Source organism: Ranitomeya imitator, chromosome 6 (genome assembly GCF_032444005.1).
Source record: "Ranitomeya imitator isolate aRanImi1 chromosome 6, aRanImi1.pri, whole genome shotgun sequence".
In the NCBI taxonomy this organism is placed as follows: Eukaryota; Metazoa; Chordata; class Amphibia; order Anura; family Dendrobatidae; genus Ranitomeya; species Ranitomeya imitator.
Window position 1 is genome coordinate 201,783,222 of NC_091287.1, and position 25,122 is coordinate 201,808,343.

General features: G+C 48.8%; 1 protein-coding gene across 3 annotated transcripts in view; it reads left to right on the forward strand.

Annotated features, from left to right (window-relative positions):
* The window catches only part of LOC138642334 (protein Shroom4-like), a 1,359,201-nt gene that overhangs the window by 1,244,215 nt on the left and 89,864 nt on the right, over nt 1-25,122 (forward strand). The gene's annotated exons all lie outside the window — the stretch shown is intronic.

The following is a 25,122-nucleotide window of genomic DNA, read 5'->3' on the forward strand; positions in this document are numbered from 1 at the left end:
ATATTGTGCAGATTTACAAATTGTAGCTCCATTTTATCTTTTATCATTGCTTTACACAAATTGGTACCAACAATAGAAATACTCAGTTGGGCCGAATCCTTCAGGTTGGTGTAACGCACCGTCACACTGTGCCAGTATTGCAGGAGTTCAAGGGGCCGCCTCTTAATACCTGTGACACATCTTCTGGGTGGCTGTTCTTCTGCGTGCCCAGCCAGAGACTGGAGTAGAATTTCTGGCGAACAAAACGTTGGTGTTTTAAATGAATTGGATGGGTGAGCATGGTTACACCCCGTCCCACCCCAAGTCTGGTCTAATTCAAACTTGTGTTTAAAATCCCAAAAGTTGCAATATTTTTGTGAAAATCCGGCCCCAGTGGCTTTGCTGTAACACAGTGATGGGGAGCCTCAGGCCCCAGGGCCATTTACGGCCCTCGATGACCTTTTTATTATGCTCTCAAGCAGATTCTCAGGGACCGCATTCTTGGGCAAGGAGCTGTATTTTGATTGCCACAAGCTCATTAATTTCTTCTTGCTCTGTGAGCACACATCAAGTGTTCACTACTGAACATCGAAGGGCATGCAATGAAAGATTACTTCCTGAAACCAGTGCCAAAGTCAGGATGTACTTTGTGGGTGGAGTTTGAACGGCCCCCAAAGGTTGGTATAAATATCCAAATGGCCCTTGGCAGAAAAAAGATTCCCCCCCCATGCTGTAACATCTTGTAATGACAGTGAATTCCATCCTTGGGGAATACGTGTGATACTGATAGGTAATTCTGATTTGTTTTTACTTTTTTTCCTACAAACTGGGGCTAGAAGAAGCTGGAATAATATACTCTGGTGCAGACCACATGGATCATTGCTCCATTCCAGCCGTAAGATCAAGATCAATATTAGCAATGATTTTCATCCAGGAATCTTGGAGACAGTAATTCCACAGATCACTCTGATTTTGTGCTGCAGTATTTTACCAGAACACATGCCACATTGCAAAACCTGTGTGCATGTTTCCATACCGAAAAGGGTCTGTGTGATGGAAAACTGTGTTTGTCAATGACAGAACTACTGAGCAATCTGTGAATCGTGGCAATCCACGGGAGTTAATTGGGTCCTGCTCAGGCGCTCAAGGCATTCTTGTTAATACACAAGCACACTGCCAACAAGATTGAAGAGTATGACCGCGATGCCAGCATCAAGACATCTTCATGGTCATATGACCCAGGTCCTGCACACAACCCAGGGGTAGCCATCATGATCTCCAAATGCCCAAAAGTGTTAATTAGTGTACAGATTGGGAATCATAACTTAATCTTTAATTAGAGACCGTAACTGAGACTTTTTAGTAGTAATGAGGTAGAATAATGTGCCTCATTACAAGTGGACTTTGTCATCTGTGGTGGCTACCTGTTTGACAAAAAAGCATGCTGAGCAATGGGCACTGCTGGTTGGAAAGTCCTGGTGAAGTACAATGTGGATTCAGCAGGATGTAATTTTATTGGTACAGTGCAATTAAACTTACAGAAACATTTATATAGCAGTTGTAAGGCGATTAAAAACCATACCAGCATATACTGTACAGTTTAACTTAATATTTGTAGAAAAATCTTCTTGTATTTGATAAGCAAATGAGGATACTTCAGTGCCCCCTTGGCATGGCCTGTGCCATGGCGCACCATTAGGCCCTCCTATTTGCATATTAAAACTAGTTCCTTGTCTTGATTGACAGCACTAAGAGTGAGCACTGTCTATAACCAGTTGGTGTGTCTGCACAAGAGCACCAAAACTGGAGGAGGTCAGCGGTATGTTCCAAGTGTCTGTGTGGGCACGCTGTAATGTCTGGCTCATCTGGAGCCACCGCTTCATACACCCAGCAGTGTGGACATTGAGCAGCTTCAGTGAGGAGGAGAGGGCACTGTGATGTGTGGCTGCATTCTGCAAAATTCAATGCCCTCTCCTCACTGAAGCCGCTCACTCACCACACTCCCGGGTCCATCAAGCAGCGGCTGCAGATAGTCATGATCCAGGAGTCGGAGTACACCTGCAGTCATATTATCAGTCGAGGCAAAGGACTGGCTCTAATATTTAAATAGGAGGATGTAGCATTGCCCCAAGTCATAACCACTCCATGTAAGCACTTTCAAATTACACCCATTAAGATGGGAATTGCCCTTTAAGTAAACTGGTATTCACATTCCCAATCCCATCACCATCACCCAACTTTCCTGATCCTTCCCACCCTGTATCAGTCTGCTATTCCTGGTATGTCCTCTGGTTGCTATTACTGCTTTTTTTTTTTTTTCTTTTCCTTCCTGCATGTTTTCCCACCATAATTATTTGATGCTAACACACAGTTGGCTATATCTGTCCATTTGGATCTGACTATTTCCTGTTTGTATTTTTGCTTCTGATTTCTAATTAATCCCCTCCTGTGTCTGTGACCAGTCTTCCTACTGCTCCTCCCTCCTGATCACACCTGGCCTATTTCATGTGCATTTAGCCTGTTATAAATTCAGAGCTGCATGTCTGTCTGGACCTTGATCTGTCTCTAGATGGATGGCTCTAGAAGGATAACATCAGAAATATGCCAGAAATGAGCCAGAATTGAACAGAAGGTAAGACTAACCACTGTTAATAAATGTACTAAACTTCTTTCCCTTTCCACCACATTTACTCTCATCATGCTGACTTAAGCTCTAACACTTTTGGCTCCATTACTCTTCTTTGCTATCCCCAAACCCCAGCACCCTCAAGCCAAGTAATAATCTCTCCTTCCCTCCTGCCTCCCCACCTGACCTCCTCTGCTGACCTGCTCCTCAACCTCAGATCTTTCCTAATAAAACACAAAATAAACCGCCCACTCTCCTTCTCCCACCTGCTCTCTCTCTCTCTCTCTCTCTGCTTCTCCTCACTGCTTGCGACATATCTCCCAATCCTGGACACCCACAGCTCATACCTTCCATTATTACCCCTTTCTATTGCTCCCAACCCAACATAAACACCCAAAATCTTGCCCACCTCAAATCCATGCCTTTGACGCCCACAACCGTGCACCCTCTCTCTAGATGACTATGGAATGCCCGCTCCATCTGCAGTAAACTCCATGTGATTCATGATCTTTTTACCTCTCGTAATCTTTCCTTCCTGGGCCTCACTGAAACATAGTAGCAAAAATGTCTAGTAAAACCAGGAAAGAAAAATGTGAAACATATAATCCCATAAAAACTCCAAACTTAAATAAAATATATTTGTTAAAAATACCCCCCCAGTGCAAATAATTATATCAAATATAGCATAAGTTATAGCAATAACCTGACAAATCCCTTAGTTTGCCTGCTATACCTTCTTAGCAGTGGAGGTTAGCACCCTATTAGGTACGGTTATTTGGCGCCCCGACTCCGCGACGATTGTCCCAGACTAGCCCTGATAAATCCTAATATACTATCATTTTGAAAACAATAAGCAATCAAAAGAAATGAAGGGATAGTACTTATCAATTTAAGAAAAACAGGTTACTGTGTAAAATGACACCCTTATATAGCAGATACATAGTACTAGTCTTGTCCTTCTAAAAGTAATCAAATAGGATTAATAGACAATACCATATATTGTGAGACCCATAAAAAATAGACACAAATCATGGTCTCTCCACAGCTGAACAAGACATGTACACAAAATCAAAGGGGCCACAAAAAAGCTTAACAAGCATGGTTCAAACAAAAAACATCAATTGTCCACAATAGTTCACATGGATCCACAATTAGTGAACATTGATATCTAAAAGAGAAAGCAAAGCAGCGGGGTTATACCAAACTTCGCTTCCAGCCTTGACACGTTTCCCCGTCCACACAGTTCATCAGGAGGCATGATAAGGAACCAGCTAATCCATAGATGTGAGGTATCACAATGAAAAGACAGACCGGAAGGGATAGCAGGCAAACACAGGGATTTGTCAGGTTATTGCTTAGACTTATGCTATATTTGATATAATTATTTGCACTGGGAGGGTATAACAAATATATTTCATTAAAGTTTTGAGTTTTTATGGGATTATATGTTTCACACCTCATCGACACCCTGCTCTGACAGAGCCTCCCCTGCTTCGCTACGTTACAGCGGCCTCCACTTCACCCACACTCCTCGTCCTGGCAACAGATATGGTAGAGGAGTGCGCCTTCTCCTTTCTTCTAACTGTACCTTTAACCCAATTCCACCTCTACCCTTCCTTATCCTCCCCTCTTTTGAAGTCCACTCTGTTAGGACTGGCGGAACGCACCAAGTAAGATGATATAGATGCGTTCGCAGTCCGGGGTCCACCGTGCAGGCGAAACCCGCTGCTAGTGAATGACAGACTATATGGCGGTACTTAAAAGTATAAACACGTGGGTTAAACCTCACCCAACGTGAAGAAAGCGATCCTGTTAAGTCACAGGACCGCGGTACCGCACATAGAGCGCGAGCAAGTAGTCAGCGAACTTAACCCCGAAAGGGATTGAAGTCCGATTAGACCCTTGCTGGCACAACACCGCAACTGGGTGTGTAATGAACCTTATTAGTAATATATGAGCACAAGAGTGCGTGCGATGCCGCACTGACGGACGCCACTAACCACCCAGGCTTGGGTATGAAAAGCGCAAGGCAAGCGCACGGCGCCGTACTGGCAGGCACAGCTATAGGACGCTGTGATGTGTGTAACATACAGATGGATAGTCGGGCGCTAGAGAGCTACCATCATCCGCGAGCAATCAACAACTCTAGGGAGGGATACTTAGGAGCTTTCATCCATCGACATACATCCATCTACACACACACATAATAATTGTGCACTAGCGCATGGCCGTGCGGTCATGCGCAATTTATATAGTTGCAGGACAGGAAGTGGCCACAGAAACTTTGCCCTTCAAAGACCTGCCAAGAGGACCAATGGAATGCGCTGCCGAGCCTGAGCACATGACCCTCGATCTCCAACGGGAGATCTTGCCCTGGGCATGCTCAGTGTGCGCAAATAAGGACTTAGTCCCAGAGAAGTCCGCTCGCTGCTGACCAGCACTGACTTTAATGGCAGGAGCTGAAGAAGCAGCAGTAACTCTCTGTACAGAGCGAGACCGAGCAAGACGCTGGGACCGACGTCCCTGCTGAGCAGACTCAACTGCGGCTGGATAGGAATGGGAGACCACAGCGGAGACGGCCCGAGATTCCCCCTGTGCAGAAGTGGGAACTCGAGACCTAACATTACCCCCCCTCCTAGGGCCCCCCCTTGGGCCTCGCTACGCTCGAAGGCAGCAATGAGCTGTGGGGCCCGAATGTTTTCAGCAGGTTCCCATGACCTGTCCTCTGGGCCATAACCCTTCCAATCCACCAAATAGAACTTTTTGCCGCATACCACCTTGCACCCCAAAATAGCGTTCACCTCATAATCGTCCGTAGACAAACCCGATGTCCCGGCAGATGACTCAGAAAACCGGGACATGTATACGGGTTTCAAGAGGGACACGTGAAAGGTGTCGGTAATACCCAAGCGTGGAGGAAGAGCCAGACGGTAGACCACGGGAATAACCTGTTCGAGAACCTTGAAGGGACCCAAGTAGCGAGGAGCAAACTTAGTGGACTCAACTCGCAGCCTGATGTTACGGGCGGAGAGCCACACCAAGTCACCAGGGGCAAAGGTCGGAGCGGTGCGCCGATGAACATCGGCGGAGGACCTCATTCTCTCCACAGCCCAGTCTGCCACCCTGGAGTCAGCGGAACACACAGGCATGGGCACAGGAACACGCGGATGCTGGCCGTAATTTAAGAGGAATGGAGTCTGACCGGTGGAGTCGGCTACGGCATTGTTAAGTGCAAACTCTGCCCACGGTAGCAAGGATGCCCAGTCATCCTGCCTGGCAGAAACAAAATGTCGCAGATATGTGACCAAGGTCTGGTTGGCCCTTTCAACCAACCCATTCGTCTCTGGATGATATGCCGAAGAGAGATTTAACTCAATACTGAGTAGACGACAAAGCTCTCTCCAGAATCGAGACGCAAACTGGGGACCCCGGTCACTAACAATTTTGTCTGGCATACCGTGTAGGCGAAAGATATGCTTGATAAACAAGACAGCCAACGCCCGTGCAGATGGTAGCCGTTGAAGAGGCACCAAATGCACCATTTTGGAAAAATGGTCGGTGATCACCCAGATAATGGTGCAGTTGCGAGACTTAAGCAAGCCCACCACAAAGTCCATCCCGACCATCTCCCAGGGCCTGTCCGCCACGGGCAGAGGATAAAGCAAACCAGCTGGCCGTTGCCGAGGAGTCTTGTTCCTGGCGCAAGAGACACACGCCCGAACATACTCCGCGACATCACGAGCCATATGCGGCCACCAGTATGTCCTCGCCAGTAACTCAGATGTCCTTTTAGTACCAAAATGTCCACCCACCCTGGACGAGTGCGCCCAAGAAAGAACCTCAGGACGCAAACTGGATGGAACAAAAGTCTTGCCCGGGGGCACAGACTCCAGCGAAACCGGAGCCACAGTTCTCAAGCTCTCGGTGGGGACAATAAGCCGAGGCTCCTCCTCCTCCTCCGCAGATGACACAATGGAGCGAGAGAGAGCGTCGGCCCGAATGTTCTTCTCCCCAGAAAGGAAATGCAGGGTGAAATGAAACCGGGAGAAGAACAAGGACCATCTGGCCTGGCGAGAATTCAACCGCTGAGCTGTCTGCAGGTACACCAAATTTTTATGGTCTGTGAAGACTTGGAAGGGAAAACGTGCTCCCTCCAAGAGATGTCTCCACTCCGAGAAAGCCAATTTCATGGCTAGCAACTCCCTGTCCCCGATGGAATAATTCCTCTCTGCTGGTGCGAAGGTCTTGGAGAAAAAGAAGCATGGATGCTTCCGACCTTGAGCATCCTTTTGGAACAGGACTGCTCCAGCACCAACAGAAGAGGCATCCACCTCCATGATAAATGGCTTATCAACATCGGGGCGATGTAGAATGGGAGCGCTAGCGAAGTGTGACTATATAGAGATAAAGGCCTTGGAGACCTCCTCAGACCACAATTTGGGATTCGCCCCCTTTTTGGTGAGGGCAACCAAGGGAGCTACCAAAGTTGAGAAGTGCGGGATGAACTGGCGATAATAATTGATGAATCCCATAAAGCGCTGCACCGCTTTAAGAGAATGGGGTTCCTGCCAGTCCATCACAGCCTGTAGTTTGGCAGGATCCATAGCCAATCCCTGGGCTGAGATGATGTAGCCTAGGAAAGGTAAGGACTCCTGCTCAAACATACACATCTCCAACTTGGCATAGAGGGAGTTTGCCCGTAGGAGGTCGAAGACTTTGCTAACATCTCTCCGGTGGGAGTCAATATCTGGAGAGTAGATGAGAATATCATCCAGATAGACTACGACCGAGGTGGAAAGCATATCCCGGAAGATATCGTTCACAAAGTCTTGGAAAACGGCTGGGGCATTACAGAGCCCGAAGGGCATCACCAGATATTCATAGTGCCCATCCCTTGTGTTAAACGCCGTCTTCCACTCGTCCCCCTCACGGATGCGAATCAGGTTGTAAGCACCCCGCAGATCTAATTTAGTAAATACCCTTGCTCCCCGAAGCCTATCGAATAGCTCGGATATCAGAGGCAAAGGGTACTTATTCTTAACGGTGATGGCGTTAAGACCCCTGTAGTCTATGCATGGACGCAATTCCCAATTCTTCTTCTGCACGAAGAAGAATCCTGCCCCAGCAGGTGACACTGACTTCCTGATGAACCCTCTTGCCAGATTTTCCTGGATGTACTGTGACATTGCCTCCATCTCCGGGAGAGATAGCGGATAGACTCTACCCCGGGGAGGCTCAGCACCAGGCAAGAGGTCAATAGGACAGTCATAGGGGCGATGGGGCGGAAGGGTCTCCGCCGCCTTTTTGGAGAACACGTCTGCATAAGACCAATACTGCTTGGGGAGAGAGGATAGATCTGCGGGTACCTCTGTTGTAGCAACCTGAATGCACTCCCTCTGACACCTACCCCCACAAGATTCACCCCATCCCAGAATTCTGCCTGAGGACCACTCGATATGAGGAGAGTGGTACCGTAGCCAAGGTATTCCCAACAGGACCTCATCAATTCCCTCTGGAATGACGAGCAGAGAAATAATCTCCTGATGAGATGGCGACATGGACAGAGTAAACGGGATGGTCTGGTGTGTTATCTGTGAGGGCAGTGTCGACCCATTCACCACTCGTACCGTTACAGGTTGAGCTAGCATAACCAGGGGTATTGCGTGACGTTGGGCGAAGGCAGAAGACATAAAATTGCCCTCCGCCCCAGAATCCACGCAGAGCTCTACCGAGTGGGAGAATGAGCCTATAGTAATTGTCCCCTTAAAGGACAATTTAGAGGCAAACGTCGCCGTGTCTAGTGTACCTCCACCTACGACCACTAGACGCTGACGTTTCCTCGACCGCTGAGGACATCTGGTGGCTAGATGTCCTGACTGCTGGCAAACATGACAGACCCTGAGTGCACAAGCAGTCCGGGACATAGATCCCGCTTGTGACACTTCTCTGGCCTCATGTGACTCAGGAACCAGGACCGGAGATTCCAGAGGTTTGGCGAAAGTAGGAGCCAGCCGAAACCTCTGCCTACACTGGGCTCGCTCTAACCTCCGCTCGTTAAAACGGAGATCAATTCGAGTGGAGACTGTTATTAACTCCTCCAGTGTGGTAGGAATCTCCCTAGTGGCCAGAGCATCCTTTACGTGGTCAGCCAAGCCCCTCCAAAATATGGGGATAAGAGCTTTATCCAACCATTCCAGCTCAGATGCTAAAGTGCGGAATTGGACGGCAAAATGACTGACCAAGGACTCACCCTGAGTTAATGCCAGCAGATGGAGTGCAGTATCATGGGTGACTTGAGGTCCTAAAAAGACCTGTTTCAGAGTGCTCAAAAACAGCGGAGCACTCTGCACCACATGATCGCCACGCTCCCACAGCGGCGTAGCCCATTCCAACGCCCTGTCCGACAATAGAGATACAATAAATCCCACCTTAGCCCGCTCTGTGGGGAAGCATGCAGCCAGGAGCTCAAGATGAATAGAGCACTGACTCACAAATCCCCTACAAAATTTGCTATCAGCAGAAATTTTTTCTGGCAGCGGGAGGCGAGAAAATGTCGGAACAGGGGTGGCAATGGACAAAGTTGCTGCAGCCACGCTGGCAGCCTGTACAGCAACTGCGGTAACATCCACAGCTGAGGTTGCGCTCTCGAGAGCCGCCAACCTACCCTCCAGCTGCTGGTTATACCGGAAGGATTGCTGTTTGTCTGTCATCACTAGCCAGACCCTGGCGCTAGTGTAATGTTAGGACTGGTGGTGCGTTCGCAGTCCGGGGTCCACCGTGCAGGCGAAACCCGCTGCTAGTGAATGACAGACTATATGGCGGTACTTAAAAGTATAAACACGTGGGTTAAACCTCACCCAAAGTGAAGAAAGCAATCCTGTTAAGTCACAGGACCGCGGTACCGCACATAGAGCGCGAGCAAGTAGTCAGCGAACTTAACCCCGAAAGGGATTGAAGTCCGATTAAACCCTTGCTGGCACAACACCGCAACTGGGTGTGTAATGAACCTTATTAGTAATATATGAGCACAAGAGTGCGTGCGATGCCGCACTGACGGACGCCACTAACCACCCAGGCTTGGGTATGGAAAGCGCAAGGCAAGCGCACGGCGCCGTACTGACAGGCACAGCTATAGGACGCTGTGATGTGTGTAACATACAGATGGATAGTCGGGCGCTAGAGAGCTACCATCATCCGCGAGCAATCAACAACTCTAGGGAGGGATACTTAGGAGCTTTCATCCATCGACATACATCCATCTACACACACACATAATAATTGTGCACTAGCGCATGGCCGTGCGGTCATGCGCAGTTTATATAGTTGCAGGACAGGAAGTGGCCACAGAAACTTTGCCCTTCAAAGACCTGCCAAGAGGACCAATGGAATGCGCTGCCGAGCCTGAGCACATGACCCTCGATCTCCAACGGGAGATCTTGCCCTGGGCATGCTCAGTGTGCGCAAATAAGGACTTAGTCCCAGAGAAGTCCGCTCGCTGCTGACCAGCACTGACTTTAATGGCAGGAGCTGAAGAAGCAGCAGTAACTCTCTGTACAGAGCGAGACCGAGCAAGACGCTGGGACCGACGTCCCTGCTGAGCAGACTCCACTGCGGCTGGATAGGAACGGGAGACCGCAGCGGAGACGGCCCGAGATTCCCCCTGTGCAGAAGTGGGAACTCGAGACCTAACACACTCTGTCTGCATCTACTTTCCCTCCAGCCTCCAAATGGACGTCATATATGGACTTCTGGGCCCGACAACTGCCTTTATTGACCAATTCTCCACCTGGCTCCTTCACTTTCTGTCTGCTGGCATTCCCACCATCATCATGGGTGACTTCAACCTCCCCATTGACACCCACCAGTCAGCAGCCATTCAAACTTCTGTCCCTTACTTCATCTTTTGAACTTACTCAGTGGTCCTCCTCAGCCACCCACAGAGAATGACATACATTAGGTCTAATAGAAAGTATTAACGTAGAACATTTGTAAAAGTGCAAAATGGGTTGCAGCATAGCAACACATCAGTATTCGTTGTCCCATTGTTTTGAATTCACTGTCGATTTGTATTGCTGATGACTGACACCAATAAGTGACATGCAAAAATGCTGCATAAAAGCTATAAAAACAAGAAAACAAAAAAATAAACCAGTAGTGCAATTTGGTGGCAAGCCAAAGATTTGATTTGAAAATTGCTACCACCACAGTGATCGAATAATATCACATACAAGGACCAAATAGCACATACAAGGGATAAATACCGCAACACTATGACTAGACCACATATTACCACCGATGTTCGTCCTTCGTTTTCGAAGATGACCATGACTTCAGGGTTGGAAGAGAATTAGTAGTTATGGGTCTGAAGGTGGCTGATGAGTCCAATCCGGGCCCTAAAGGTTCACCCACATACTTGACATAAGGAAGCAGATGTGGTCAGTACACCAGATTCTACTTGTGCCTTGCGTACAGCGCGCTTTCTTTTTGCATTAAAGATTTTCCTATCTTCAGCTGCACGTGCTCCTGAGGTGATCTGTTATGATCGGGTGGCCTAGGAGCAGCATGAGATGGACTCTGGAGAAGGTGGTCCCTGTACTGACCGCAAACCCTGAACCTAGCAGCGCAACTAGAAGTAGCCGTGGGGGGGGGTACCTAACACTCCCTAGACCCCTCGGCACAGCCTAAGATCTAACTACCCCTAAAGACAGAAACAAGAAACCTATCTTGCCTCAGAGAAAATCCCCCAAAGGATAGATAGCCCCCCACAAATATTGACTGTGAGAGGAGAGGGAAATAACATACGCAGATATGAAATCAGATTTTAGCATAGGAGGCCATACTAGCTAAAAAGAAAGAATAGAACAGAGTACTATGAGGTCAGTATAAAAACACTAGAAAATATCCACCACAGATAATACGAATCACCACATCTGACTAAAGACATGGGGGGTATATCTGCATCTCCAGAGAAATAGCTAGGCTGCAAAAAATCCTTCACAGACTAAGCTGGACAAGACGAAAACATGAAAATGCACAGAACTATAAGGTCCACAGCAGGTGGACAGCAAAAACAAAGCCAGGACTTATCTTTGTAGAAAAGCACAGCAAACTGGAGAGACCAGCAGGGAAGTGAATCCTTCAAAAACAATGGACAACTGGCACTGACTAAAGGATCCTGCAAAGCTATATACCCCAGTCAGTTTTGCAATTAGTAGATACACCTGTCTACTCCTGCAGTCGCGGCACAACTGCATTACCCTCTACAACCACCGGAGGGAGCCCAAAAGCTGAATTCACAACAGTACCCCCCCTTGAGGAGGGGTCACCGAACCCTCACCAGAGCCCCCAGGCCGATCAGGTTGAGCCCGATGAAAGGCACGAACCAAATCAACGGCATGGACATCAGAGGCAGAAACCCAAGAATTATCCTCCTGGCCATAACCCTTCCACTTGACAAGGTACTGAAGCTTCCGCCTCAAAAAATGAGAATCTAAAATCTTCTCAACAACATATTCCAACTCCCCATCGACCAATACAGGGGCCAGAGGATCAACAGAGGGAACAACGGGCTCCACATATTTCCGCAACAAAGATCTATAAGCGAAAGGACACCGGATTAATAATCTCAGAAATCCTATAAGGACCAATAAATCGAGGCTTAAACTTAGGGGAAGAAACCTTCATAGGAACATGCCGGGAAGATAACCAAACCAGATCACCAACCCGAAGCCGGGAACCAACACACCGACGACAATTAGCAAAATGCTGAGCTTCCTCCTGAGACAGCACCAAATTGTCCACCACATAAGCCCAAATCTTCTGCAACCTTTCGACCACAGAATCCACACCAGGAAGGTCAGAAGGCTCAACCTGCCCAGAAGAAAAACGAGGATGAAAACCAAAATTACAAAAAAAAAGGCAAAACCAAAGTAGCCGAACTAGCCCGATTATTAAGGGCAAACTCGGCCAATGGCAAAAAAAACACCCAATCATCCTGATCAGCAGACACAAAGCATCTCAAATAGGTCTCCAAGGTCTGATTAGTTCGCCCAGTCTGGCCATTTGTCTGAGGATGAAATGCAGAAGAAAAAGACAAATCAATGCCCAGCTTGGCAAAAAAGGCCCGCCAAAACCTAGAAACAAACTGGGAACCTCTGTCGGACACAATATTCTCTGGAATACCATGCAAACGTACCACATGCTGAAAAAACAACGGAACCAAATCAGAAGAAGAAGGCAATTTAGGCAAAGGCACCAAATGAATCATCTTAGAAAATCGGTCACAGACAACCCAGATAACCGACATTCTTTGGGAAACAGGAAGATCGGAAATAAAATCCATAGAAATATGCGTCCAAGGTCTCTCAGGGACCGGCAAAGGCAGAAGCAACCCACTAGCGCGGGAACAGCAAGGCTTAGCCCGCGCACAAATCCCACAGGACTGCACAAAAGAACGCACATCCCGCGACAAAGAAGGCCACCAAAAGGACCTACTAACCAAATCTCTGGTATCAAAAATCCCAGGATGGCCAGCCAACACAGAACAATGAACCTCAGAAATCACTTTACTAGTCCATCTATCAGGAACACACAGTTTCCCTACAGGACAGCGGTCAGGCTTATCAGCCTGAAATTCCTGAAGAACCCGTCGCAAATCAGGGGAGATGGCAGAAAGAATCACCCCTTCCTTCAAAATGCTGACCGGCTCAAGAACCCCAGGGGAATCAGGAAAAAAACTCCCAGAGAGGGCATCCGCCTTAACATTCTTAGTACCAGGAATGTACGAGACCACAAAATCAAAACGGGAGAAAAACAGGGACCATCGAGCCTGTCTAGGATTCAGCCTTTGGCAGACTCGAGGTAAATCAGATTCTTATGATCGGTCAGGACCACAATACGGTGCTTGGCCCCCTCAAGCCAATGTCGCCACTCCTCAAATGCCCACTTCATAGCAAACAACTCCCGATTGCCGACATCATAATTGCGTTCCGCAGGCGAAAACTTCCGAGAAAAGAAGGCACACGGTTTCATCAAGGAACCATCAGAATTCCTCTGAGACAAAACGGCCCCTGCCCCAATCTCAGACGCGTCAACCTCAACCTGAAATGGAAGAGAAACATCTGGCTGACGCAACACTGGGGCAGAAGTAAATCGGCGTTTAAGCTCCTGAAAAGCAGAAACAGCCGCGGAGGACCAATTCGTCACATCAGCGCCTTTCTTGGTCAAATCGGTTAGAGGTTTAACCACACTGGAGAAGTTGGCAATGAAACGACGATAAAAATTAGCAAAGCCCAAGAATTTCTGAAGGCTCTTCACAGATGTGGGCTGAATCCAATCATGAATGGCCTGAACCTTAACCGGATCCATTTCTATAGATGAGGGAGAAAAAATGAAACCCAAAAAAAGAAACCTTCTGCACTCCAAAGAGGCACTTTGACCCCTTCACAAATAAAGCATTATTACGGAGGATCTGAAATACCATCCTGACCTGTTTCACATGAGACTCCCAATCATTGGAAAAAATCAAAATATCATCCAAATATACAACCATGAATTTATCAAGATAACTCCGAAAGATATCATGCATGAAGGATTGGAACACGGATGCGGCATTAGAGAGTCCGAATGGCATCACAAGGTATTCAAAATGGCCTTCGGGCGTATTAAATGCAGTTTTCCATTCGTCACCCTGCTTGATACGAATACGTACCGTCACATTTAGCGATGCTCCAGCGATATAGACAACAATCTGACCTAAACTAGATCGCTGGAGCGTCGCTGTTAGGTCGATGTCAAACACAGCAACTCCAGAACGATGCAGGAGCGATCCAGTGACGTACTTATCGTTCTCGCTGGTTTTTAGCTCTGTGAAAAAACATTGCAGGCATCATTGCTTTTGCTGTCAAACATGACGAATCACGCTAACCTGACAACCAAATAAAGTTCTGGACTTTCAGCTACGACCAGCGATGTCACAGCAGGATCCAGATCGCTGCTGCGTGTCAAACACAACGAGATCGCTATCCAGGACGCTGCAACCTCACGGATCGTTGTCGTTCTTGTTGTAAAATTGCTCAGTGTGAAGGTACCTTAAGATTATATGCCCCTCGAAGGTCAATCTTAGTAAACCAGCTAGCCCCCTCAATCCTGGCAAACAAATCAGTAAGCAAAGGCAAGGGGTATTGAAATTTGACCGTGATCTTATTCAAGAGGCGATAATCAATACAGGGTCTCAAGGAGCCATCCTTCTTTGCAACAAAAAAGAACCCCGCTCCCAACGGTGAAGAAGATGGCCAAATATGCCCTTTTTCCAAAGACTCCTTAATATAGCTCCGCATGGCGGTATGTTCAGGCACAGACAGGTTGAAAAGTCGGCCCTTAGGGAACTTACAACCTGGAATCAAGTCAATAGCACAATCACAGTCCCTATGCGGTGGAAGGGAACTGGATTTGGGCTCATCGCATACATTCTGGAAGTCAGACAAAAACTCAGGAATTTCAGAAGAGGGGGAAGAGGAAATTGACATCAAAGGAACCTGATCATGAACCCCCTGACAACCCCAACTAGTCACAGACATGGATTTCCAATCTAACACCGAATTATGTAGCTGCAACCATGGAAAACTGTTATGACCTGGTGGTTAGGACAATAATGGACCTGATGGTTAAGAGCACCCGGAAAGACCTGATAGCTACAAAAACACAGGACAAGCTCTGAGAAGTGGAAACTCTGCTGACCGCAATCCCTAATCCTATCACACACACTAGAAATAGCCGTGGATTGCTCCTAACGCTCCCTATGCAACTCATCACAGCCTCAGAACTAGCTAGCCCTAAAGATAGGAAAATAAAGCCTACCTAGCCTCAGAGAAATTCCCCAAAGGAAAAGGCAGCCCCCCACATATATTGACTGTGAGTTAAGATGAAATCACAAACACAGAGATGAAATAGATTTAGCAAAGAGAGGCCCGACTTACTAAACAGACAGAGGATAGGAAAGGTCACTTTGCGGTCAACACAAAAACCTACAAAAAGCCACGCAGAGAGTGCAGGGAAAAAAACCTTCCGCACCAACTCACAATGCGGAGGCGCCCCTCTGCGTCCCAGAGCTTCCAGCAAGCAAGGCAATATTCACAATAGCAAGCTGGACAGAAAAAATAGCAAACAAGAAAATAGCAAAGAGGAACTTAGCTTCTGCTGGAGTAAACAGGTAACCAGAACGATCCAGGAGCGAACTAGACCAATAGTACAACATTGTCAGCTGGCATGGGGCTAAGATCTAAGTGGAGTTAAATAGAGCAGCCCACTAACGAATTAGCCTCGTCACCTGTGGAAGGAAACTCAGAAACACCCACAGCCACCAGAGGAAGTCCATGGACAGAACCAGCCGAAGTACCATTCATGACCACAGGAGGGAGCTCGACAACGGAATTCACAACAGTACCCCCCCCTTGAGGAGGGGTCACCGAACCCTCACCAGAGCCCCCAGGCCGACCAGGATGAGCCAAATGAATGGCACGAACCAGATCGGCCGCATGAACATCAGAGGCAAAAACCCAGGAATTATCCTCCTGACCATAACCCTTCCACTTGACCAGGTACTGGAGTTTCCGTCTCGAAATACGAGAATCCAAAATCTTCTCCACCACATACTCCAACTCCCCCTCAACCAACACCGGGGCAGGAGGATCAACGGATGGAACCACAGGTGCCACGTATCTCCGCAACAACGACCTATGGAACACATTATGGATGGCAAAAGAAGCTGGAAGGGCCAAACGAAATGACACAGGATTGATAACCTCAGAAATCTTATACGGACCAATGAAACAAGGCATAAAATTAGGAGAGGAAACCTTCATAGGAACATAACGAGACGACAACCAAACCAAATCCCCAACACAAAGTCGGGGACCCACACAGCACCGCCGGTTAGCGAAACGTTGAGCCTTCTCCTGGGACAATGTCAAATTGTCCACCACATGAGTCCAAATCTGCTGCAACCTATCCACCACAGTATCTACACCAGGACAGTCCGAAGACTTAACCTGCCCTGAAGAGAAACGAGGATGGAAACCAGAATTGCAGAAAAACGGCGAAACCAAAGTAGCCGAGCTGGCCCGATTATTAAGGGCGAACTCAGCCAACGGCAAAAAGGACACCCAATCATCCTGATCCGCAGAAGCAAAGCATCTCAGATATGTTTCCAAAGTCTGATTAGTTCGTTCGGTTTGGCCATTTGTCTGAGGATGGAAAGCCGAGGAAAAAGACAAATCAATGCCCATCCTAGCACAAAAGGATCGATAAAAACCTCGAAACAAACTGGGAACCTCTGTCCGAAACGATGTTCTCCGGGATACCATGTAAACGAACCACATGCTGGAAAAACAATGGCACCAAATCAGAGGAGGAAGGCAATTTAGACAAGGGTACCAAATGGACCATCTTAGAAAAGCGATCACAAACCACCCAAATGACCGACATCTTTTGAGAGACGGGGAGATCCGAAATAAAATCCATAGAAATATGCGTCCAGGGCCTCTTCGGGACCGGCAAGGGCAAAAGCAACCCACTGGCACGAGAACAGCAGGGCTTAGCCCGAGCACAAGTCCCACAGGACTGCACAAAAGAACGCACATCCCGTGACAAAGACGGCCACCAAAAGGATCTAGCCACAAAATCTCTGGTACCAAAGATTCCAGGATGCCCAGCCAACACCAAACAATGAACCTCAGAGATAACTCTACTAGTCCATTTATCAGGAACAAACAGTTTCTCCGCTGGCCAACGGTCAGGTCTATCAGCCTGAAACTTTTGCAGCACCCGCCGCAAATCAGGGGAGATGGCAGACAAAATTACCCCCTCTTTGAGAATACCCACCGGCTCAGGAACACCCGGAGAGTCAGGCACAAAACTCCTTGACAGGGCATCAGCCTTCACATTCTTAGAGCCCGGAAGGTACGAAACCACAAAATCAAAACGGGAAAAAAATAACGACCATCGAGCCTGTCTCGGATTCAACCGTTTGGCAGACTCAAGATAAGTCAAATTCTTGTGATCAGTCAAGACCACCATGCGATGCTTGGCTCCTTCAAGCCAATGATGCCACTCCTCGAATGCCCACTTCATGGCCAACAACTCTCGATTACCAACATCATAATTGCGCTCAGCAGGCGAAAACTTTCTAGAAAAGAAAGCACATGGCTTCATCACCGAGCCACCAGAGCTTCTTTGCGACAAAACAGCCCCTGCTCCAATCTCAGAAGCATCAACCTCAACCTGAAACGGGAGCGAAACATCTGGCTGGCACAACACAGGGGCAGAAGAAAAACGACGCTTCAATTCCTGAAAAGCTTCCACAGCCGCAGAAGACCAATTGACCACATCAGCACCCTTCTTGGTCAAATCAGTCAACGGTTTAGCAACACTAGAAAAATTAGCGATGAAGCGACGATAAAAATTAGCAAAGCCCAGGAACTTTTGCAGGCTCTTCACAGATGTCGGCTGAGTCCAATCGTAAATGGCCTGGACTTTAACAGGGTCCATCTCGATAGTAGACGGAGAAAAAATGAACCCCAAAAATGAAACCTTCTGAACTCCAAAGAGACACTTTGACCCCTTCACAAACAAGGAATTCGCACGAAGGACCTGGAACACCATTCTGACCTGCTTCACATGAGACTCCCAATCATCCGAAAAGACCAAAATATCATCCAAATACACAATCAGGAATTTATCCAGGTACTCTCGGAAGATGTCATGCATAAAGGACTGAAATACTGATGGAGCATTGGAAAGCCCGAATGGCATAACCAGGTACTCAAAATGGCCCTCGGGCGTATTAAATGCTGTTTTCCATTCATCGCCCCGTTTAATACGCACAAGATTATACGCCCCTCGAAGATCTATCTTGGTGAACCAACTAGCCCCTTTAATACGAGCAAACAAATCAGACAGCAACGGCAAAGGATACTGAAATTTGACTGTAATTTTATTAAGAAGGCGGTAATCAATACAAGGTCTCAAAGAACCATCCTTCTTGGCCACAAAAAAGAACCCTGCTCCTAACGGTGATGACGACGGGCGAATATGGCCTTGCTCCAAGGATTCCTTTATATAACTCCGCATAGCGGCATGTTCTGGCACAGATAAATTGAACAGTCGGCCCTTAGGAAACTTACTACCAGGAATCAAATTAATTGCACAATCGCAATCCCTATGAGGAGGTAGGGCACAGGCTTTGGGCTCATCAAATACATCCCGATAATCCGACAAAAACTCCGGAACTTCAGAAGGAGTGGAAGACGAAATAGACAAAAATGGAACATCACCATGTACCCCCTGGCAACCCCAGCTGGACACAGACATAGATTTCCAGTCCAATACTGGATTATGAACCTGTAGCCATGGTAACCCCAAAACGACCACATCATGCAGATTATGCAACACCAAAAAGCGGATATCCTCCTGATGTGCAGGAGCCATGCACATGGTCAATTGGGTCCAGTACTGAGGCTTATTCTTGGCCAAAGGCGTAGCATCAATTCCTCTCAATGGAATAGGATACTGCAAGGGCTCCAAGAAAAAACCACAGCGCCTAGCATACTCCAAGTCCATCAAATTCAGGGCAGCGCCTGAATCCACAAATACCATAACAGAATAGGATGACAAAGAGCAAATCAGAGTAACGGACAATAGAAATTTAGACTGTACAGTACCAATGGTGGCAGACCTAGCGAACCGCTTAGTGCGCTTAGGACAATCGGAGATAGCATGAGTAGAATCACCACAGTAAAAACACAGCCCATTCCGACGTCTGTGCTCTTGCCGTTCAGCTCTGGTCAAAGTCCTATCACATTGCATAGGCTCAGGCCCATGCTCAGATAGTACCGCCAAATGGTGCACAGCTTTACGCTCACGCAAGCGTCGATCGATCTGAATGGCCAAAGACATAGACTCATTCAGACCAACAGGCATGGGAAATCCCACCATGACATCCTTAAGGGCTTCAGAGAGACCCTTTCTGAAGATTGCTCCCAGGGCACTCTCATTCCACTGAGTGAGCACCGACCACTTTCTAAATTTCTGACAATATATCTCCGCTTCATCCTGACCCTGACACAGAGCCAGCAAGATTTTCTTTGCCTGATCCACTGAATTAGGTTCGTGATAAAGCAATCCCAGTGTTAGGAGTCGAGTTTCCTCTGCTGCTCAGGGGGAATCTCGATCCGTGTCTGCTGCGGTCTCCCATTCGGTATCGGCCGCAGTGGGCTCTGCTCAGCGGAGATGTCGCTCCCAGCGTCTCGCTGAGGCTGATTCGGTGCATAGGGTCACTATTGCCTTTTCTGGCTTTCCTATGGTACCCTGCACTGATCTGCGGCGAGCGAGCCTCTCTGGGACTAAGTCCTTGTTTACTCACACTGAGCATGCCCAGGGCAGGGTCTCCCATTGGAGGTCGAGGGCCACATGTTCGCTCACATGCTCAGGTGCTGCAGTACATTCCATTGGTCCTCCTGGAAGGTCCTGAAAGGGCAAAACATGCTCAGGTACTGCAGCACTTTCCATTGGTCCTTCTGGAAGGTCCTGAAAGGGCAAAAACTTCAGTAGCAGCTTCCTGTGCTGCAACTATATAAACTGTGCATGACCGCACGGCCATGCGCTAGTATTGTCTTGAAAATATGTGTGTGTGTAGATGGATGTATGTCGAAGGATGAAAGCTCCTAAATATCCCTCCCTAGTGTTGTTGACTGTTTGCGGATGATGGTAGCTATCTAGCGCCCGACTAGCCATCAGCACAAAACACACATAACAGCGTCTAGTTGCTGTGACCGCCTGTACGGCGCCGTGCGCTTTCCTTACCCAAGCCTGGGTGGTTAGCGGCGTCCGTTTGTGCGGCACCGCACGCACTCTCGTGCCTTTATTTACTATTTCGATAGTTTCCTTACACACCCATTTGCGGTGTTGTGCCAGCAGTGGTCTAATCGGACTTCAATCCTAGTTGGGGTTGTGTTCGCTGACTTATTGCTCACGCTCTATGTGCGGTACCGCGGTCCTGTGACGCAACAGGATCGCTTCCTTCACGCAGGGTGAAGTTAACCCTTGTATGTATACTTATAGTACCGCCATATAGTCCGTCTTACTTAGCAGCAGGTACTTTCCTGCACGGTGGAACCCGGGTTGCGAACGCACCAATTCCATCTAATAAACTATATATTTGGTGCGTTCCGCCAACCCTAACAGAATACTAGTACCAGGATCTGGCTAAGTAACGGCGGATGAACAGCGATTGCAGGGGTACATCCAGCTGCTGGAGGGCCGGTTGGCGTCTCTTGAGCGTGCAACCTCGGCGGTGGATGTTACCGCAATAGCTGTTCAGGCTGCTAGCGTCTCTTGAGCGTGCATAATCTCCCTCTTGCGGACAGAGCGTTGGAGTGGGCTACGCCGCTGTGGGAGCGCAACTATCATGTGGTGCGGAGTGTTCCTCGGTTTCTGGACTCTCTGAAACAGGTCTTTTTAGGACCTCAAGTCACCCATGATACAGCGCTCCAGCTGCTGGCTTTGACTCAGGGTTCAACCATGGTCAGCCATTTTGCTGTTCTCTTCTGGACATTAGCGTCTGAGTTGGAATGGTCAGATAAAACCCTCATTCCCGTATTTTGGAGGGGGCTGGCTGACCATGTGAAAGACGCTTTGGCCACTAGGGAGATTCCCGCCACACTGGAGGAGCTCATAGCCATATCTACTCGCATAGACCTTCGTTTTCACGAGCGAAGGTTGGAGCGAGCCCAGTGTAGGCAGAGGTTTCGGCTGGCTCCCACCTTCGCCAAACCTTTGGAATCTCCAGTCCAGGCGTCCGAGTCACATGAGGCCTTAGAGGTGACACGAGCGGGATCCAAGTCTCAGTCCGCCTGTGCACATAAGGTCCGTCATGTTTACCGGCAGTCAGGACATCTTGCATCCAAGGGTCCTCAGCGGTCGGGGAAACGTCAGCGTTTAGTGGCAGTTGGAGGAGGTACACTAGACACGGCGACGTTTGCCTCAAAGTTGTCCTTCAAGGGGACAATTACCATAGGCCCATCCACTCTTATGGTCGAGCTATGCGTGGATTCTGGGGCAGAGAGTAATTTTATGTCTTCCTCTTTTGCCCAGCGTCACGCAATACCCATGGTGATGCTCGCCAAGCCTGTGACCATTCGCGTGGTAAATGGGTCAACACTACCCTCACAGATTACCCACCAAACCATTCCTTTCACGCTTACTGTGTCTCCATCACATCAGGAGATAATCTCCATATTTGTCATTCCTGAGGGAATTGATGAGGTCCTGTTGGGGATACCATGGCTTCGCTACCATTCTCCTCATATTGAGTGGTCCTCTGGGAGAATTTTGGGATGGAGTAAATCCTGCGAGGGTAGATGTCAGAGGGAGTGCATTCAGGTTGCTACTACACAGGTACCCGCAGATCTTTCCTCTCTCCCCAAGCACTATTGGCCCTATGCAGACGTGTTCTCCAAAAGAGCTGTGGAGACCCTTCCGCCTCACCGCCCCTATGACTGGACTATTGACCTCTTGCCTGGTGCTGAGCCTCCCTGGGGACGAGTCTATCCGTTATCTCTCCCGGAGACGGAGGCAATGTCTCAGTACATCCAAGAGAATCTGGCAAGAGGATTCATTAGGAAGTCAGTGCCACCGGCAGGGGCTGGGTTCTTCTTCGTACAGAAGAAGACTGGAGACTTACGTCCATGCATAGACTACAGGGGTCTTAACGCCATCACCGTTAAGAACAAGTACCCATTACCCCTGATATCTGAGCTGTTTGATAGGCTACGGGGAGCGAGGGTATTTACGAAGTTAGATCTGCGGGGTGCCTACAACCTGATTCGCATCCGTGAGGGGGATGAATGGAAGACGGCTTTTAACACCAGGGATGGGCACTATGAATATCTGGTGATGCCCTTTGGGCTCTGTAATGCCCCAGCCGTTTTCCAAGACTTTGTGAACGACATCTTCCGGGATATGCTCACCACCTTGGTCGTAGTCTATCTGGATGATATTCTCATCTTCTCTCCAGATATTGACTCCCATCGGAGAGATGTTTGCAAAGTCTTCGACCTCTTACGGGCAAACTCCCTCTACGCCAAGTTGGAGAAGTGTGTGTTTGAGCAGGAGTCCTTGCCTTTCCTTGGTTATATCATCTCTGCCCAGGGTTTGGCTATGGATCCTGCCAAGCTACAGGCTGTAATGGACTGGCAGGAACCCCATTCTCTTAAAGCGGTGCAGCGCTTTATGGGGTTCATTAATTATTATCGCCAGTTCATCCCACACTTCTCAACTTTGGTAGCTCCCTTGGTTGCCCTCACCAAGATGGGAGCAAATCCCAAGTTGTGGTCAGAGGAGGTCTCCAAAGCCTTTCTCTCGATCAAGTCACACTTCGCTAGCGCTCCCATCCTACATCGCCCCGATGTTGATAAGCCATTTATCTTGGAGGTGGATGCCTCATCCGTTGGTGCTGGAGCAGTCCTTTTCCAAAAGGATGCTCAAGGTCGGAATTATCCTTGCTTCTTCTTCCCCAAGACCTTCACACCAGCGGAGAGGAATTATTCCATTGGGGACAGGGAGTTGCTGGCCATGAAGTTGGCTTTTTCGGAGTGGAGACATCTCTTGGAGGGAGCTCGCTTTCCCTTCCAAGCCTTCACTGACCACAAGAACTTGTTGTATCTGCAAACAGCCCAGCGGCTGAATTCTCGCCAGGCTAGATGGTCCCTGTTCTTCTCCCAGTTCCATTTTACTCTCCATTTCCTCTCCGGGGAGAAGAACGTTCGTGCTGACGCTCTCTCCCGCTCCGTGGTGTCATCGGAGGAGGAGGAGCCTCGGCTTATTGTCCCTTCTGAGAGCCTGAGAACTGTAGCTCCGGTTTCGCTAGAGTCTGTGCCCCCGGGCAAGACTTTCGTACCAGCTAACTTGCGACCGGAGGTTCTCTCTTGGGCTCACTCCTCCAGAGTGGGTGGGCATTTTGGGACCAAGAGGACATCTGAGCTTCTGGCGAGAACATACTGGTGGCCGCATATGGCCCGAGATGTCAAGGACTATATTCAGGCGTGCGTTTCTTGCGCCCAGAATCGGTCTCCTCGGCAACGGCCTGCTGGGTTGCTTTACCCTCTACCGGTGGCAGACTGGCCCTGGGAGATGGTCGGGATGGACTTTGTGGTGGGTCTACCCAAGTCGCGTGGCTGCTCAATGATTTGGGTTGTCACCGACCATTTCTCCAAGATGGTGCATTTGGTGCCGCTTCCTCGGTTACCCTCAGCACGGGCCTTGGCGGTGTTGTTCATTAAACACGTTTTCCGATTGCATGGTATGCCTGATAAGATTGTCAGCGATCGGGGTCCCCAGTTCGCATCTCAGTTTTGGAGAGAGCTCTGCCGTTTACTCAGCATAGAGTTAAACCTCTCCTCTGCATACCATCCCGAGACGAATGGGTTGGTGGAGAGAACCAACCAGACTCTGGTGACATATTTGCGACATTTCGTCTCTGCTAGACAGGATGACTGGGCATCTTTGCTACCTTGGGCGGAATTTGCCTTGAACAACGCCATAGCCGATTCCACTGGTCAAACTCCTTTTCTCCTTAATTACGGCCAGCATCCGCGTGTCCCTGTGCCCATGCCCATGTCATCCACCGATTCTAGGGTGGCAGACTGGGCGGTGGAGGCACGTGACATCTGGGACCGCACACAGGATGCCATCCGGGCCTCCAAGGAGAGAATGAGGGTTTCGGCTGATACACACCGGCGCCCCGCTCCGGTCTTTGCTCCTGGCGACTTAGTGTGGCTCTCCGCCCGTAAAATCAGGCTGCGAGTTGAGTCCACTAAGTTTGCTCCTCGCTACATTGGCCCGTTTAAGGTTCTGGAACAGGTCAACCCTGTGTGGCTATTCCTCCACGCCTTGGTATCACCGATACTTTCCACGTTTCCCTCTTAAAGCCCGTTCATTTGTCCCGGTTTTCTGAGTTATCTGCTGGGACATCGGGTTCATCCACGGATGAGTTTGAGGTGAATGCTATTGTGGGGTGCAAGGTGGTACGTGGCAAGAAATTTTATCTGGTGGACTGGAAGGGTCACGGCCCAGAGGATAGAACCTGGGAGCCTGTGGAGCACATTCGGGCTCCGCTGCTTATTGCAGCTTTTGAGTGTAGTGAGGCTCAAGGAGGGGGGGGGCCCTAGGAGGGAGGGTAATGTTAGGAGTCGAGTTTCCTCTGCTGCTCAGGGGGAATCTCGATCCGTGTCTGCTGCGGTCTCCCATTCGGTATCGGCCGCAGTGGGCTCTGCTCAGCAGAGACGTCGCTCCCAGCATCTCGCTGAGGCTGATTCGGTGCATAGGGTCACTACTGCCTTTTCTGGCTTTCCTATGGTACCCTGCACTGATCTGCGGCGAGCGAGCCTCTCTGGGACTAAGTCCTTGTTTACTCACACTGAGCATGCCCAGGGCAGGGTCTCCCATTGGAGGTCGAGGGCCAC